This window comes from Stegodyphus dumicola, chromosome 6, assembly GCF_044657685.1.
Source record: "Stegodyphus dumicola isolate Sdum_Otavi_A_Nest chromosome 6, ASM4465768v1".
In the NCBI taxonomy this organism is placed as follows: domain Eukaryota; kingdom Metazoa; phylum Arthropoda; class Arachnida; order Araneae; family Eresidae; genus Stegodyphus; species Stegodyphus dumicola.
In genome coordinates this window covers 123,065,995-123,081,105 of record NC_140773.1, presented here as the reverse complement: position 1 = coordinate 123,081,105, position 15,111 = coordinate 123,065,995, and the positions used below count along the sequence as shown (strand labels likewise).

Here is a 15,111-nt window from a genome sequence, read left to right as displayed (position 1 = left end):
GCGTGTGCGTTTTGCACGGTGGTATCACGACCACTGTTGCCAAGAAGTGCATTTCTCATCCTACGTTTTATTTATGGATGAGGCGTACTTCACGCGAGATGGTGTATTCAACCGCCACAATGCACATTTATGGGCTGGTGAGAATTTCCATGTCATAAGACCGCATACTAACCAACATCCCGATTATGGACAGCTCCCGATTATGGCAGATGTATTCGTGAATATTTGAACCATGTGTTTGGTCACTGATGAATTGTGCGTGGTGAACCGATTTCCCGGCCACCACGCTCTCCTTATTTAAGCAGCATGGATTTCTTTCTATGGGGTGCACTGAAACGTGGTGTGTACGCAACACCTGTGAATTCCAAAATGGATCTGGTTGCCAGAATCGTCTGTGCTGCTACGGATATCCAACAAAATCCAGGTGTATTTGAGCGAGTCCGACAATCCATGGTGCGACGATGTAATGCATGCGTCTTTAGCAATGGTGTAAACTTTGAACATTTTTTGTGACATTTTCACATATCATCTAACGCAGCACATGTATTATTTTTTGACCAATAAATATATCAGATGATCTCAGTTTTGTGTTTCTTCGTTTCTTGTACCTGTTATTACCTTCCCATGGCGTTCCCGACCATGAGTTGTTATACAAATCTAAATCCTTGTGATGTCCCCTACCTCCCCTTAAAGTTTGTCCCAAAAATCCTGGGACTCCCTTAAATAGTTAAGAATTACCCCCAACGCTGGGACAGCTGTGTTAATGAACTAGCTGATGCACTGAAATTCGCTAAACACGATACCACTGGTAAAATATCAGTTAAATTTGATCTATATAAGAGGATTACGCCGCTCGATAAACTCTTTTATGTTGAAAAAAGGGGTGGAAGAATTTAAATTGGCAGCTATTCGGAAATTAGTAAGTGAGCCCTGTGCAAATGGCTCGTGCAAAATAAAAACTTTATTGCGACAAAAAGACGTTATGAGATCGATTTTAAGGTAGGAGATAAGGTTTTAAAAATAAAGCATTCTTATTCATGTGCACAAGATCGAGAGGTGAGGGAATTTTGTAACTAATTCGAAGGCCCCTTTTTAATCGAGAGAATAACGGAAATAATTTTAAGCTTAAAAGGAAAGATTGGTGAATCCGTAAGATCGTATATGATTCAGATACACAAAACTATTATGAACAGACTGATATACTGCTTATAAGATCGCTACTCTAATAATCACCTGGCTTAAATAATGCAGAGCCATCGATAAGTTCAGTTGATTCAGCAGCAGCCTACCTATACCAAGACCGCAGAGAAAAACAAAGGATTCCGGGAATGAAAAAGAAAAGTCCCAGATTGGATGACGTATCAAAGAGAAAACTACGCAGTATGGGAGACGAAGTTGGAAAAAAAGAACGAGGAATATGATAAAGGTTCAAGAATCCCAGAGATGTTGTTCCCATCCGAGTAAGAAACAATGACAGGTTGAAGGATGGTGGAAACGGAAAAGTATCAATAAACAAAATTAGCAAGAAACTTGCATTGAGAGAAAAACGAGTGGTCAGTTAAGGCACAATCTACACAACAAACAGTCGCCCGAAGAGTAACTAATATGAAGGAAAGCCAAAAGAACCAACGAGCAAATGCATAAATGGACGGCAGATCAGAGGACCACGTACAAGAAATTAATCTTCCAAGTAAGTTCTATTCAATAGAATACACCGAACGTCAGAGGAAATAGAAAATATAGAAAAAAAAGGTCTGCAGGACATTAAAATAAGCTTTTAGACAGAACAGAACCCTAAAAGTAAGTATCTAAAATTCCTCTCTAAGCAAAATCTTAATTAATGCGAGAAGAGAATTTGATTTCAGTAGGGGCTTGGCGAGCAATCTGTTGTGCTAACATCCATCTGATTCTCTTCGCTATTAAAGGCGAGAGAAGGACCAATACGATAGTGGTTTGTATACGGCACTCTCCTAATCAGTGAAATACTTTGTTTCTCCAAAGTTTCCTCATTATCTCAAAACAATATTTCGGACACACCTAAAATTAAATAAATCTGAAAAACTCTGTTCGACATATGCTTTCTTCTTGCTCTCAATGCTTTCTACTTGCTTTGTTTGTTCTCTTAACTCTAATTTTTTACATCATACTGTGTTTCTCAAAATTAATTAAATAAGGTACGCTAGATGTTTAGCAAATATTCCGTGTATGTTGTTGTATGCGTTCAACATATTTCATGTATACGCATACAACATATTTCATGTATGTTGTATGGGGTTTAGAAAAAATATTATTTTAAATATCACAAAAAAGAGAAATGTGCTTATAAAACCGAAGAAAGGTTCTGAATGATCCATGTATCTTTTAGATAAGGTGTAAGTAGCAGATTATTATGTGCATGAAGAGATAACATAAATAAAAAGTCTCTTCATATATGGATGTGTTAAATGAAAAATAATCAGTTATAGTTCAGAGGTATAGAAGGGCCAACAACATAGAATCGTTTTTCTTTGAGCGCCAACTACTAAACTTACAACGTCCCAAAAAGTCAGTACTTCTGCTGTTGCCATCAGCAACACTTTTACCAACTCTTTCGAAATAAAAAATTTCGTTTCCTTTGAGTAAACACTTCCTGTAAGATCTAGGATAACCCTTGCTAAAATCGGGTTCCTTTACCGAGGAGAAGGACACATTTATTTCCTGCAATTTTTTTGAAGACATTCATTGTTTTGAAAACAAAAGAGAGTCGGAGAGATAAAGAGAATAAAAAAGTGTTTGTCATCGTCGGTTTATTTTAGGAAATCTTTCACCGCAGTCTGCTTTTCCATCTGATTACTAAATCCTAGAATTTGTTCTTAAAGTCTCTGATCTAAAAAAAACGAAAGCAGTCTAACTGAGGCTCCTAACTCCCATTATACATTACAATCATTATTTCATATAAAAAACCGTCTGATGTGTTATGAATACACTTCTCAAAATAATCCAATGAAGCTCTTCAGATTTCTTTTGAAGCTTTAATTTACTACATAATGTACACTCCATAACTTGTGATTTATTTGAATATAAAACATTTCTTAACAACGTTTTAAATAATTTTGCTTCAGAAGTCCAAAGCAAAAAACAATTCAAGTAATATTTTATTTAAAAATAATAAATTAATCGCCTTTCTTTAACTAATGCTTATTTATCGGAATATTTTTTCAAACTTAGGTATTGTACCATATAAAGTAAACCTTGAAATGAGCGGATATCCGGAATGTGATTTCGCTTACACGCGGTGATCTTAATTGTTTCAATTTGATTTGTGCAAAGTTGAACTTCATTCATTAACACTGAATGCTTATTGGCATCATCTCTGACTAAATATAATCAGCAGTTTTAAAGGACTTCCGCCAATTGAAATAATGAAAAGTCAAAGAGTTAATCAAGAAATGACGAATGAAGAGCTGGAGGATCTTATAACACCAGCAGACAGTGAAAACAGTGATAATGAAGACATTTAAAGCTCCTGTAATTTACAAGAAGTTAAACGAATTGTTAAAACAAAATATGCAAAAACTGTCTGATTTTGTAATGCAGATTGAATCAAGCGAAGAATAGAAAGGCATTGAAAAACTCCTCGTTTCCTCACCCGAAACTTTGATAGAGTTGCGTCATTTATTGCACTCCGAGCAAAAATCATCCACTTAAAAAAAAAAAAAAATTGATGTGTACACCAGATGACTTCCTTGAGCAGAATAGTAAATTTTACGCAATTTTCCTGCATTTCATTTAAACATATTGAATCCACGCACTTAACGAATTTTGAATTAAATCTACCTCATCGATAGCGCATAAACCAACATAGAATAAATGCACTCTTTAAAGTTCACTATATTTATTTACCATAGCAACACTTTAGCGCTAAGTTCACTTAACAGCGTTACATCTCAATCATTTTATAACTCAAAGTGCACAAAAATGATATCATCTGAATAATTACCACACGTTCTATTCAAATACTATAATAAATCTAAAATGATGTATAAAAGAAATTAAACAAATAAAAAAGAAACAGTTTTTCACAGACGAAATGTTTTCATTAAAAATTGAAAGATATAGAAAAACATAAAACACAAGGTACAGCAAAAACAATTTTTACAGTTAAAACTACAGTTTCTACGCAAAAACAAGCCATTCGGCCAGTGGGCAAGAAGGCAGATTTTTCGGTGCACAAAACTGAAAGTTGACGTTTGGTCTTACTCGGCAAAAAGACACTGAAGACTTGGAAATTGCCTTAATTTGTTGTGGACGCTATGCTGAGTCAATATATAAGATAATTAAATAACTTAAGTGATAATTCCAGAATGAATTAAGTATAATTTAATTCGCAATAATGAAAGAAGACGTTCCTTTTTTCTTTTGCGAAGGTTAGTTTCTCTAGATTGGCAACAAATCCGCTATTCTGCTAAGCTTCAAATGTAAACAAATATGACTGCTGTGTTAAACAAATTAGGCTTACCTGCACGTAAACAACTTTTAAATTGTTGATAGTTCTACAACTATAATATGCAGGTTAACTAAAGACATCAAAAACCTTAACCGGAAGATAAGAACAACATAATTTAATTATTTTTAAAGCCAAAAATGCACAATTTACAAACATATAAGAATAAAGAAACGGAGCTCGTCGAGCCTAGTAAAAGAGTGTATATATATACTTTTGGTGCGGCCGATTGCAACCAAAATGGGAGGTGCACATATATTGTTATTGCAGTCCAGTATACAAATTTTCAACGTTCTGAGGCTACTCGTTTTTGAGTTATGCGAGATACATGCATACATACGTACTTACGTACGTACACGTACTTACAGACGCCAAGAAAAAGTCTCTTCAGAATCCATTCTAAATCAGTTTCATAATTTTTTTTTGGGGGGGATGTCCTTTATTTTGTCCTTACGTGCAGATGTCACGTCAACCATCGTTAAATTGCATTCGATAGCGGTCAAAAGGATATTTTCGTTGAAATATGATCCCCGCAATATTTCGCGATTGCAATTACTTTCTTTTTACTTCGTGCAAGGGAGTAAAAAGTCATAAAAAGTCACGTATTTAATAAGCAGCAATAAAAATTCTTTCAATGAACATTCAATTCACGTTTCTCCCTTTTAATTACAACAATACTTAGGCTTAAATTATACTTTACTTACTTACTTAATCTGAATTATACCTAACACATTTTTTCCATAAAAAGTTAACTTTGCGGAAAGCGAATTTGACGTTCGTGCAATATATTAATGCAATATATTAATTAACTGTATGCGAATTCATAAATACGTGCAATATAAAGAAACTTAATTTCAATTTACACGAACAAAATGTAACATGAATTTGTATAATGCCAGTAGATTACGCAATGCAACATGAATAATTCAGTATTATTACTCGTAACATAAAGTCCAAAAATGACTGAATGGATAAAAATTCTTGAAGGTTTGAATTCCAGCAGATGGAATGGCTGCGTAGGCGTGGTCGTATGAAATGAAAACAAATTTCATATGCAATTTCCCCGAACAACATAAATATCACCACTTCCTCTTAAGAAAATCTATCACGTTGGCATCTTTCTCCTTCCGCAAATAATTCTTACAATACTTAATTAAACAACAGCAGCAACGATGTATTTCATGTTTTGCTTTGGCGGTGTGTGTACATGTGAATTACTTTGGGAGATAATTTTAAAACACAATCACTGAATAGCAGTGCGAGCTAAAATTATAACCCTGTACGCATAGCTCAAAATAATACAGAATACACAATCAAAATATAAACTAAAAATTCAAAATTTTCACACTCATCAAAATTGAAAACAAAAGTATAACTTGTAAACAAAATCATGAAATGCTTATTTTTATTTGCTAATATGCTGACATTTTGTTGCGAAACCTAGATTCTTTACTGCAAATCTTGGTCTCTTTGCCATAGAAAATATTAGCTTAAAAGGTATTTCTCCCGCCTTCTTAGCGTGCTTTCGTAGTGTAATTAATGGTCAGCATGCTCGGCGCGTATTCGAGAGGTCCATGATTCGATTTCCGGTGAGAGCATTGCTCATTTTCTAATATTCTAATCTCATTTCAAAATATCTAATGTCTCTACAAGTTTAGCCGAAAGATTTTCACAGTTTCTGAAACCCCGTTTTTGAAAAGATCTAGAAATGTTCCCAGTTCTATATCTGATATTTATTCACTCTGTTATCTAATTCATTCCTCAAATTTCCAAAGGGATTTAAATCTAGGGGATACTGTAGAGGCGGGATATATGATACACATAACGATAAATGGGCAAGATAAGCCGTATGGATCAGGTTATTGCCCTGATGAAAATGAATGTCATGACTTAAATATGGTTTATCTGTACTTTGCTAAAGACTGATCTTAGAATGTGCCATACTTTCCATTGCATTCCTTATAAATACAGGGTTTCCCACACCATTAGCCGACATATAGTTCTATACTTTTGCTCAATTAACCCAATATTTTGCCATAGTTTGAATATTTTCTTCACGCAGTTCAGTAGTGAGCTTCCTCCTGACTAAATGTTCGTCATTGCAACTCACTGCAAACTTACTTTAGTGAATTTGCTTTTATTTGAAAACATTATTTTTGAGAAAAATCCGCAAATATTGTTTTGCGAAGACAAGTCTTTTTTCTCATTTATATTCGCTGATTTATTACTTTCTTCTAACTACTCTCGATTTAAAAACCGGCTGTAATTTCCCCGATTTCTGAATATAATTTCTTCAGATCACGCAAACTTGAGAAGAATTTTCTTTCATTCATTAATTTTGAATCCATTTTATTTAGTATCAACAAACATATCAGAATTCTAATATTTTTCACACTTTCTTAGGTTAAAAAGATTTCATATTTCATATTTTCTACTGTACTCAGGGAATATCTATATAATTATGTTTATCTGCATAACCATCATCACTATTACCATCTTCCCCTCAATTCAAATCATGCGCATGCAAATACTTTCTACTTTTTTTCAATTACTAAGATAATACTAATAATATTTTTAATTCTTTAGGAACAGTATTGAATTACTATGCGAAAAATTCATTGGGCTATAAATGTCTTACTTGTTCAGTTTATACGACAAAGATTATGAGATGATTTGTGTGCTAATATTTTAATCAACCACTATGAGTCATTGCTCACACTATAAGGTATTTCTCCCACCTTCTTAGCGTGTCTTCGTGGTGTAGTGGTCTGCACGCTGGGTTCGTATTCCAGAGGTCCGCAGTTCGATTCCCGACTAAGGTGTTGCTAATTTTTCATCTTGTCTGCTTCAAAAAATCCTAATGTCTCTACAGTGGCGTCCGAACTAAAAGGGTGGTGGATGATGATTCTCCACACCCAGGAGTTGGTGACTGGGTCCTCTAAAAACCCCAGTCACCCTTTAAAAGGGGGAGTATATAAAGTATTTCTCCCACCTTCTTAGCTTGCCGCCGTGGTGTAGTGGTATGCACGCTGGGTGCGTATTACAGAGGTCTCCGGTTCGATTCCCGGCGAAGGTGTTGCTAATTTTTCATCTTGTCTTTTTCCAAAAAATCCTAATGTCTCTACAACACATAATAAGAACTTCTAATCTGTCACCAGCATCGGTGCATATTAGCTCAAAAATCATTTGCTCTCAGTCAGTTGGAAAAAAAACTGGACGCTGAATTGATACCAATTATATAACTTTTATTTTAGTAAAATAAATTGTGGAAATAAAGACTTTTATTTTCGGTAGAATTTAAAAGCATTCATATGAATTTGATTATAACATACTTGCTTCTTTAACGCTTCGTAAATATATTACTGCTACAGCATGTGACATTAAATGCTCTGTGTCATCTGTCAACAGACGAAATCTGAAAACGACTTTAGTGGGTCTTTCACTTTGAATAGCAACTTCGTTTCACAAAGAATCGCAGTCTGGAGATAAACATTTCCTGAGAGAATGTTACTAATGGAAAAGTACCCCAAAACATTACCTATTAGAAAGTAATATATAATTATGTTGTATACATTTAAAAAAATGATTTGTTTCAAAATGCACAAAAAAACAGGAAGAAAACTTACAAAAGTATAAAAAAAGGAAGAGAATTAAAAATGAATCATAAATCTCTCAGATTAGATGCAAAACACGTCTTAAAGGAAATTAAAATTCTAAAACAGCGTGATGTTCCATTCAACTTTATCAAATTAAATATATATATATATATATATGCGTAAGCAACATGATACGATAAATAATAATGAAGCTCGAGTTGAATTAGGAGGAGTAAAACAAGCGTGTATTTAAAATATGACTGTAAAGCCCCGTTATATGTAAGACTGTGTGTTATGTGATGTGTTCCTCTAATAAATTTCTGACCCCCTGATCTGTATAATGACTAGTGACGCTGACTGCAGTACCGAGGGGCCTATGCTCGAATTCTAGAGAAGGCATCGTGTTTGTAAATATCTGCACCGCGTGGAGAGACTCAAAATATTGACGAACCGAAAGTCTCTCCAGTGGTTTGGTGGTAAGGAAAGAGAGGTGACAGGCTATCAGATCGTCCTCCTGAGATGCACAGTTTACCCGTATAACCAGTGGTAAATCCGGAAAAACCCATGAAAGTATAGTGTCTGCGCGATCTGGGGCACTTACAATACACGGGAAACCGAAGGTCGGCTGTAGAGGAAAGGGGAATGAGAGTTCCTCGGATAGTTCCTCGCAGTGTTCTCCATCAAATCTCTGACGTAGCTCAATAGCTAGAGCAGCAGAACTATACCAGTATAACCAGAAATGAAATTTAGGTGCCCTGCTCGATTTATACTTGTACCTGCAGTGATTTTGTTATTAGGTTTCGGCATTATTTCCTTCAATCGAATAATGACAACAAGAAACCTGTTATCCAACTTAATACCAGCACCAACCTATTTATTGCATATAAAGCTCGTAATTCTCATTTGACAAAAGAAAATCGGTGTTATTAGTTATTTTGGGGCTTTTGCTTCCGATCAGCATCACTAGCTTCTTAAAAACTAAGTTATTAGGTAAAGACTGTAAAAAAAGTGTTTTTATAAAATTAATTAAATCTCTCAGCCAAATTTCAATTTCAAAAGACATAATATTAATTGCTGCGCTCTAAAAAAATTTGCAAGGAACAAAAGTGTTTTATCTCTTTCCGTTTTTTAAATTTTTTGTATTCATTTTTTTTAAAGTGGATATGAAGTTTTATTTTACACTTTAAATTCTTATTTCAAGCAATTATAAGTTAAAAGAAAACCTTCTCTGTTATGCTAAAACATAGTTCTTAAACTTCAGTCTTGTCAGAAATAATAAGATAAACAGAAATATTATAATACGCCTAGTGTTAAAAAAAACTCATTTTCTTTGTGATTGGACAGACTGAAAATGCAGTATAATATGCGAAAGAATAATTTTCCCAGATTTTTTCTATAATAAGAAACTTGCAAATTACATTTTAAAATCCTTAGTGGGTTTTTTCTGAAATTTTTAAATCTTAATTTATATAATACTGCTGTACATCATCTGCTTGCCTTGCCAAATGTTGCCATTGCATTAAACGATCTTCCTGTGAACTCACACATAGCTTGATTTCATATACTAATGCTTCGCAAAATGTAAATTGTCTGTTCTTTCATATTTAATCAATCTGTAACTTGATTGCGGTATTTAGAAGTATTAAAAGCATTTTTTGAAAATTTTAATCTTCGTTTTATTTTCCAACAATATATCGAACTGATATAGAAAAAAAAAAAACATGTAATTTATAATGCACCCATTTAATAACTTTTATGAATATTTGCAGCGTTAATGTGATTAAGATGTTTTTAATGTTTGATTTTACTTATCTAGTGTAGTTGAATTTAACTTCAATCATATAAGAAAAAGTTAAATTTCTAAATAAATAGCTATTGAAAGAACATGCAGAGTTACATTTCGAAAAAGACAACCAAACAACATGTACCAAATGTCCGTCTTTGGTTTACTTTCTTACACTCTCTGTTAAATTTCATTGAAAGTAAAAATATTTGCTTCAAGAAATGTTCTTAAAATTTTGCAAATTTATTGTTATTGAATTATAATCATTTTCGAATATGAAATTCATTCATTGTCAACAAGGGTATCTCTGTAAATACTCGGGCTTCAATTAGGGATCGAAGAACTTTCTCTCTGCATAAACAGATGCTTATTGCTGAGCGAATCCAGATTTCAATAATTCTGCTCTGAGACTTTATCTAGCAAAAACAAGGTACATGTAGATTTAACGTGATTCTTTTCTTGAGAGAAAACACCTTCGTTTTCTGAAGTCACGAAACTGAACGAAATTATTTATATTTTGGACTCAATACGAACATTTTCTTCACAAAAAAAGCTACCGAGGAATAATTTTTAAGTGCCTAACTTTTGGTGGCGTGTGCTGGACTTTTTAAGACATAAATACTATCAGGCTGGTGACTGATATTAAAAACAGTATTTAATTTAGATTTTGTCAAGAAACATAAGCTAAAGTGTATTCCTCCGAGTGCCTTCATATTAATCAAAATAATTTTTGTATACCGTCACTTTCAGTCTGAATCTCGAATGTCTATCTCTATAACTCATGAAAACATAATTATTTGAAGACAAAAGATCCCACCGATGGCTAAAGAGGTTACGACTACTGAATACTGGGAGTAGATCGGCTGCATGGTTAATTTTCGGGATTTTCTCCATGTATAATGTGAACATGCGCCATTTTCCATTTAGAAAGTATTCCAAGAAGGCAGGCCTTCTCTTAAATAAATATATCTCGTGTTCTTTGTTATATTTAATTAAGTTTACCTGATACGCAAAATTCACACAAGTATCAATACACAATAATTTCCTAAAAACTAGAGATAGCTTAACTCCCAGTAAACTTTTAAACACTGTTCTTGGAAATTCAGTAACTAGCATGTTAGATACAAGACTAAATTTAATGCATAATAAATCCGTTACTAGTCCTTAAGAATAGAACGGCCCACCAGCGGCCGAGCGGTAAAGTAGCTGAACACTGGTAGTTCGGTCTGAGGTTCGAATCCCGCGAACGGGCTGGCTGCATGGGTGTTTTCGTGGTTTTCCCCATGTGTAACGTGTATACGAGCCAGTTTCCATTAGAAAGTCCTCCACGAAGGCATCCCTCCTCTTAGGCAGATAGCCCTAGTGTGCTTTGCCATAATTAAATACACCACACCACCTTATGAATAGAAGATCAACTTCAGCCATTTAACTTAACTTAATATTTTAATTTTAAGCACTAAGTAACCAAAATTCAGTAAGCTCCATACTTATAAGCCTGTAATAATCCTTAATATTCGAACAAAATATTTACCAAATTCTTAATTCGACGATCCGATGGCTTCCAAATAGAATTAAGCTTGAGGTTACTTAACAAATCGCAAAAACACACAAGGTTTATCATATAGCAATACATTTATTTTGCATATCTAGGATTAATAAGAAGATGCCCAAAGTTGTTAAGATAGACTTTCAAAACTATTATCCACCGCTAACGTGGCTAAAATTGCTATTTAAAGCAATTAAATTAAATTAAAACATCCTGGACCAATTGGTTTAAGAAATATAACGCTAAGGTAAGAATAAAGAAGCGAACTTCTTAAAGCCTATAACTAAAATTAATGTTGGCTAGGATAAAAGTTAAAAGGAATCATATGTAAACAAATATAAAATAAACAAGTATAATGATATTGCTAATTTAATAACTTTAGACTGATTCGTCAGGGTACGTAATCTAAAATTATTCCATTGGTCAACAGTCAAGGAATCCTAATATAAGCTTTACATAGCGTTATGGCATGGCGCCTCCAAACTTTTAGGAGGGGGGCAAAAAATGAGGTAAGAAAAGTTAATAGTGTTTTGTTTTGATTTATTACAGCCTCCTTCTTTGGATCTGACATCGTCCCGATGAGGAACCAGCAGTAGGTCTCCTGGGACCTCTTCTTCTGCAAAGAGGTTGAAGAGGTAATGAATTTGAGTCAAATCCAGGTCTTCAGGCCAAGGAATGATAAACACATAATGTAGTATCTGACTCACTTATAAATTAAATTTATTAAGTATCTTATTTGTAAAGTACTTGTACTTATTTATAAATAATATAGTAAAGTATTTGTACTTATTTATAAAGTATCTGACTCACTTAAGTTTGAAACCTCATAGGTAGTTGGTGAGCATAGAGTCATAATAACGTAACGACCGTCTTGACAAGGCACAAACTTAGATGTTTTCTATTTGGCAGATTTGCTCATAGGGTGCTTGGAAGTACAAACTCGAACTTCCGCTTTAAATTGGTTTCCAGGTTGTATTAGCATGTTGTTATCGATACTCTTGTTTCTTTTCAACTAGTTCCTTTAACTGGTTGACTGTGGTGGCAAATCTCTTCAAATGTAGGGTAAATTTCGCTACAAAATTATCGTTGGAGATAGCATGCCTAAGATCACATGTAACATCGTCTTGGGTACGTAGCTCTCTAAGAAATTGGATTAACGCAACAGTTTGGCCGGTGGTTTCGCATTTGTTAGTCTTCATTGCGATACGAATTCCCGGAGGTTTTTTCCTGCTCAAGAAGCCTATTTATCGCCCACATGTATGGCTAACCTTAGTTTCAAATCCCTGTTCTTCCGCCATACTGGATTTGCTCGAGGGGGGGATATAGTGGACAGAAAACTTGGTCAATTTAAAAGGAAGAAAACACACTTACTGCATGCTAGCGCTGACGAACTGAGTTCCATTATCCATTATTTGGCTTCTGAGGCGATTCATATCCTCTTCCATTAATGTAATGGCACATTCCTTTAAAGAAGCAGCGGGTAAAGCGAAACGTTCCAGCAATTTCATGTTGCAGTGTTCATCTACAAAAATCCCTTTTCCCCATTGTTATTTTCAGGTTTTGAACGAAATAAATCAACAGCAAGCATTTCAAAGCGTTGAACATATAATTAAGATAATGTCATCCGACTAAATAAAGACGACTGTCATGTCATCCGACTAAACAAAAGTTAGTTTCATTTTATTCCTATGTTTTCCGTTCACTTCAAGTTTGCTGCTCCATATTGGCTTCTGATCAAGAACTAAATTATATAAAAACAGTAGCTATTGACAGGGGCTTTTACCCAACATTATTAATCAAGCAGTTAAAAAATTCTAATCACAACACACCAAAAGGCACACTCTTGTTTTAAGAGATTATCAGAATTCTGCTGTCATTCCTTCCTTTCCAGCATATTTCTTCAATGAGCTATAAAACTGCACGTATTTTACAGAAATTTAACTTTCGGGTCATTTATTTTCCTATCGATAAAATTCCGAGTTCCATACTCAAGAACCCCATTCCGGATATGAATACCTGGGGTATTTACAGGATTCCTTGCCAGTGTGGTTTAATTTGCATTGGTCAAACTAAGACAGCCTTAAAATTTCGAGTAAGAAACATGACACATATGTTAGAAAAAATGAAACACAGAAGTCTTCTGTTGCCCGGAATTGTGTGTCCGAAAATCACACTTTCAATTTTTCTGCAGCCAAAATTATTCAAAAACATCTTCCATCGGTGAATTAGATTTTCTAGATGCGTTTCACATTCATAAAAATCTTTCTGTTCCTTAATCGACCCTAATTACAATCAATCCTTGCCTTCAGCCTTTAAGGAAATTATGTTTAGTTCTCGTTTCATGAATAGATGGCGCCAGTAGCTTAACTTCTTTCCATCCATTCTTATCTTATCTCGTTCATTTGCGGTTTGGCAGCTAAGGATGATGGTTCGGTAAAACTATCGAAACTAGTCCTGTGAAAATTTGCAAATATAACGTTGATTTTTGTTGTTTGACGTCTAAATTAATACGTGTACCATACATTGGTTTCTGCAGAAAGCCGGTACTTATATGGTGCTCAACAACACAAGGAGTTGATTCTCAACCTGTTTGGAACACAGACTCGTATTACGTTAACAGATCACTGAGTTTTTCTCTTTGGGTTTCAGTTAATTGTCTTCTTTCATTTTCTCTTCATCGAGCCGCGTTAAATTCCTGGACGTTCGGATAGTTTGAAAACGTCATCACTAAAGACGTCGGGTGATATGAAAACGTCGTCATTTCAGATTAGGGTCGTCATGAAAATACCATCTGTTATATGGAAGGTCTAAGACAACTCTAGCGCTACATAAAAATTTATTTCTTAAAAGCGTTTTTTTATATTCTGCTGTAGGCAATGCAATAAAAGAGAAGAAATTAACAGGCTGGGATTCTGTCACTGTACACTTGCAAGTTATTTAGCAATTAATTTAACATACCGCAATAACTGGAAATAAAATTTCAGGCTAAAATTTAATATTTAATTGATAATACATTTGAATTACAAAATCGAGCTAGTAGAAATTTCTGGCAGGTACCAACCTTCAGACTTGAACTGAGAATAAATATAAATTTGGATGTTTTCCTTGTTTTGCCCAAAGCGTTAGCTCAGAAGGGCTATTAGTTTCGAAAGGGCATTTTGCGTCGGTTCACTATAAATGGTGTATCACATTTAAAATTGTTGCCACCAAATGTTACCGTCCTGTATCACATTTAAAGAAATTAAATAATAAAGCAACTGCATGAACGTATGTATGTTTCTCGCATTGTGAAAAAATGACGGTACGTAAACCCATCAAACATTGAATAGCATTAGTCTTCCATCCGAACATGGGCACCTGGAAGCCTGAATTCTGAATTCTGAATTTCGAATTTGTTTTTTTTATCTATTTTACATTTTATAACACGTTAATGAACTTTTGATTAACAAACTCAACCATTGCAAATCGAGCAATGGCAACACTGTACGTAAAAACAATTTTATCTCCTACGTACGAGATTGATGGAAAATCTACAGATATGCTGTTTTTAAATATTTTGTAATATTGCTGTTGAATTGAATTTTATGTGGTTTAAGTGCGAAGAACATGATATTTAATAAATAAAGATAGTGCACGAAACGATATACAAAATCTGAAAACTTTCAGGTTTTTTTTCTTTTTAGTCCAAAGGGATTTGAATCCC

General features: G+C 34.2%; 1 protein-coding gene across 3 annotated transcripts in view; it reads right to left on the bottom strand.

Moving 5' to 3' along the window:
* LOC118187527 (transmembrane protein 114) overlaps positions 1-15,111 on the bottom strand; it is a 174,190-nt gene that overhangs the window by 106,523 nt on the left and 52,556 nt on the right. The window contains exon 1 of one of the 3 annotated variants that reach the window (XM_085818882.1): positions 7,816-7,840. The exons of the other annotated variants lie outside the window; for them this stretch is intronic. The gene's annotated coding sequence lies outside the window, so the exon portion shown is untranslated. Of the gene's footprint in view, positions 1-7,815; positions 7,841-15,111 lie in introns of those variants that run through there. 3 annotated transcript variants of the gene reach the window in all.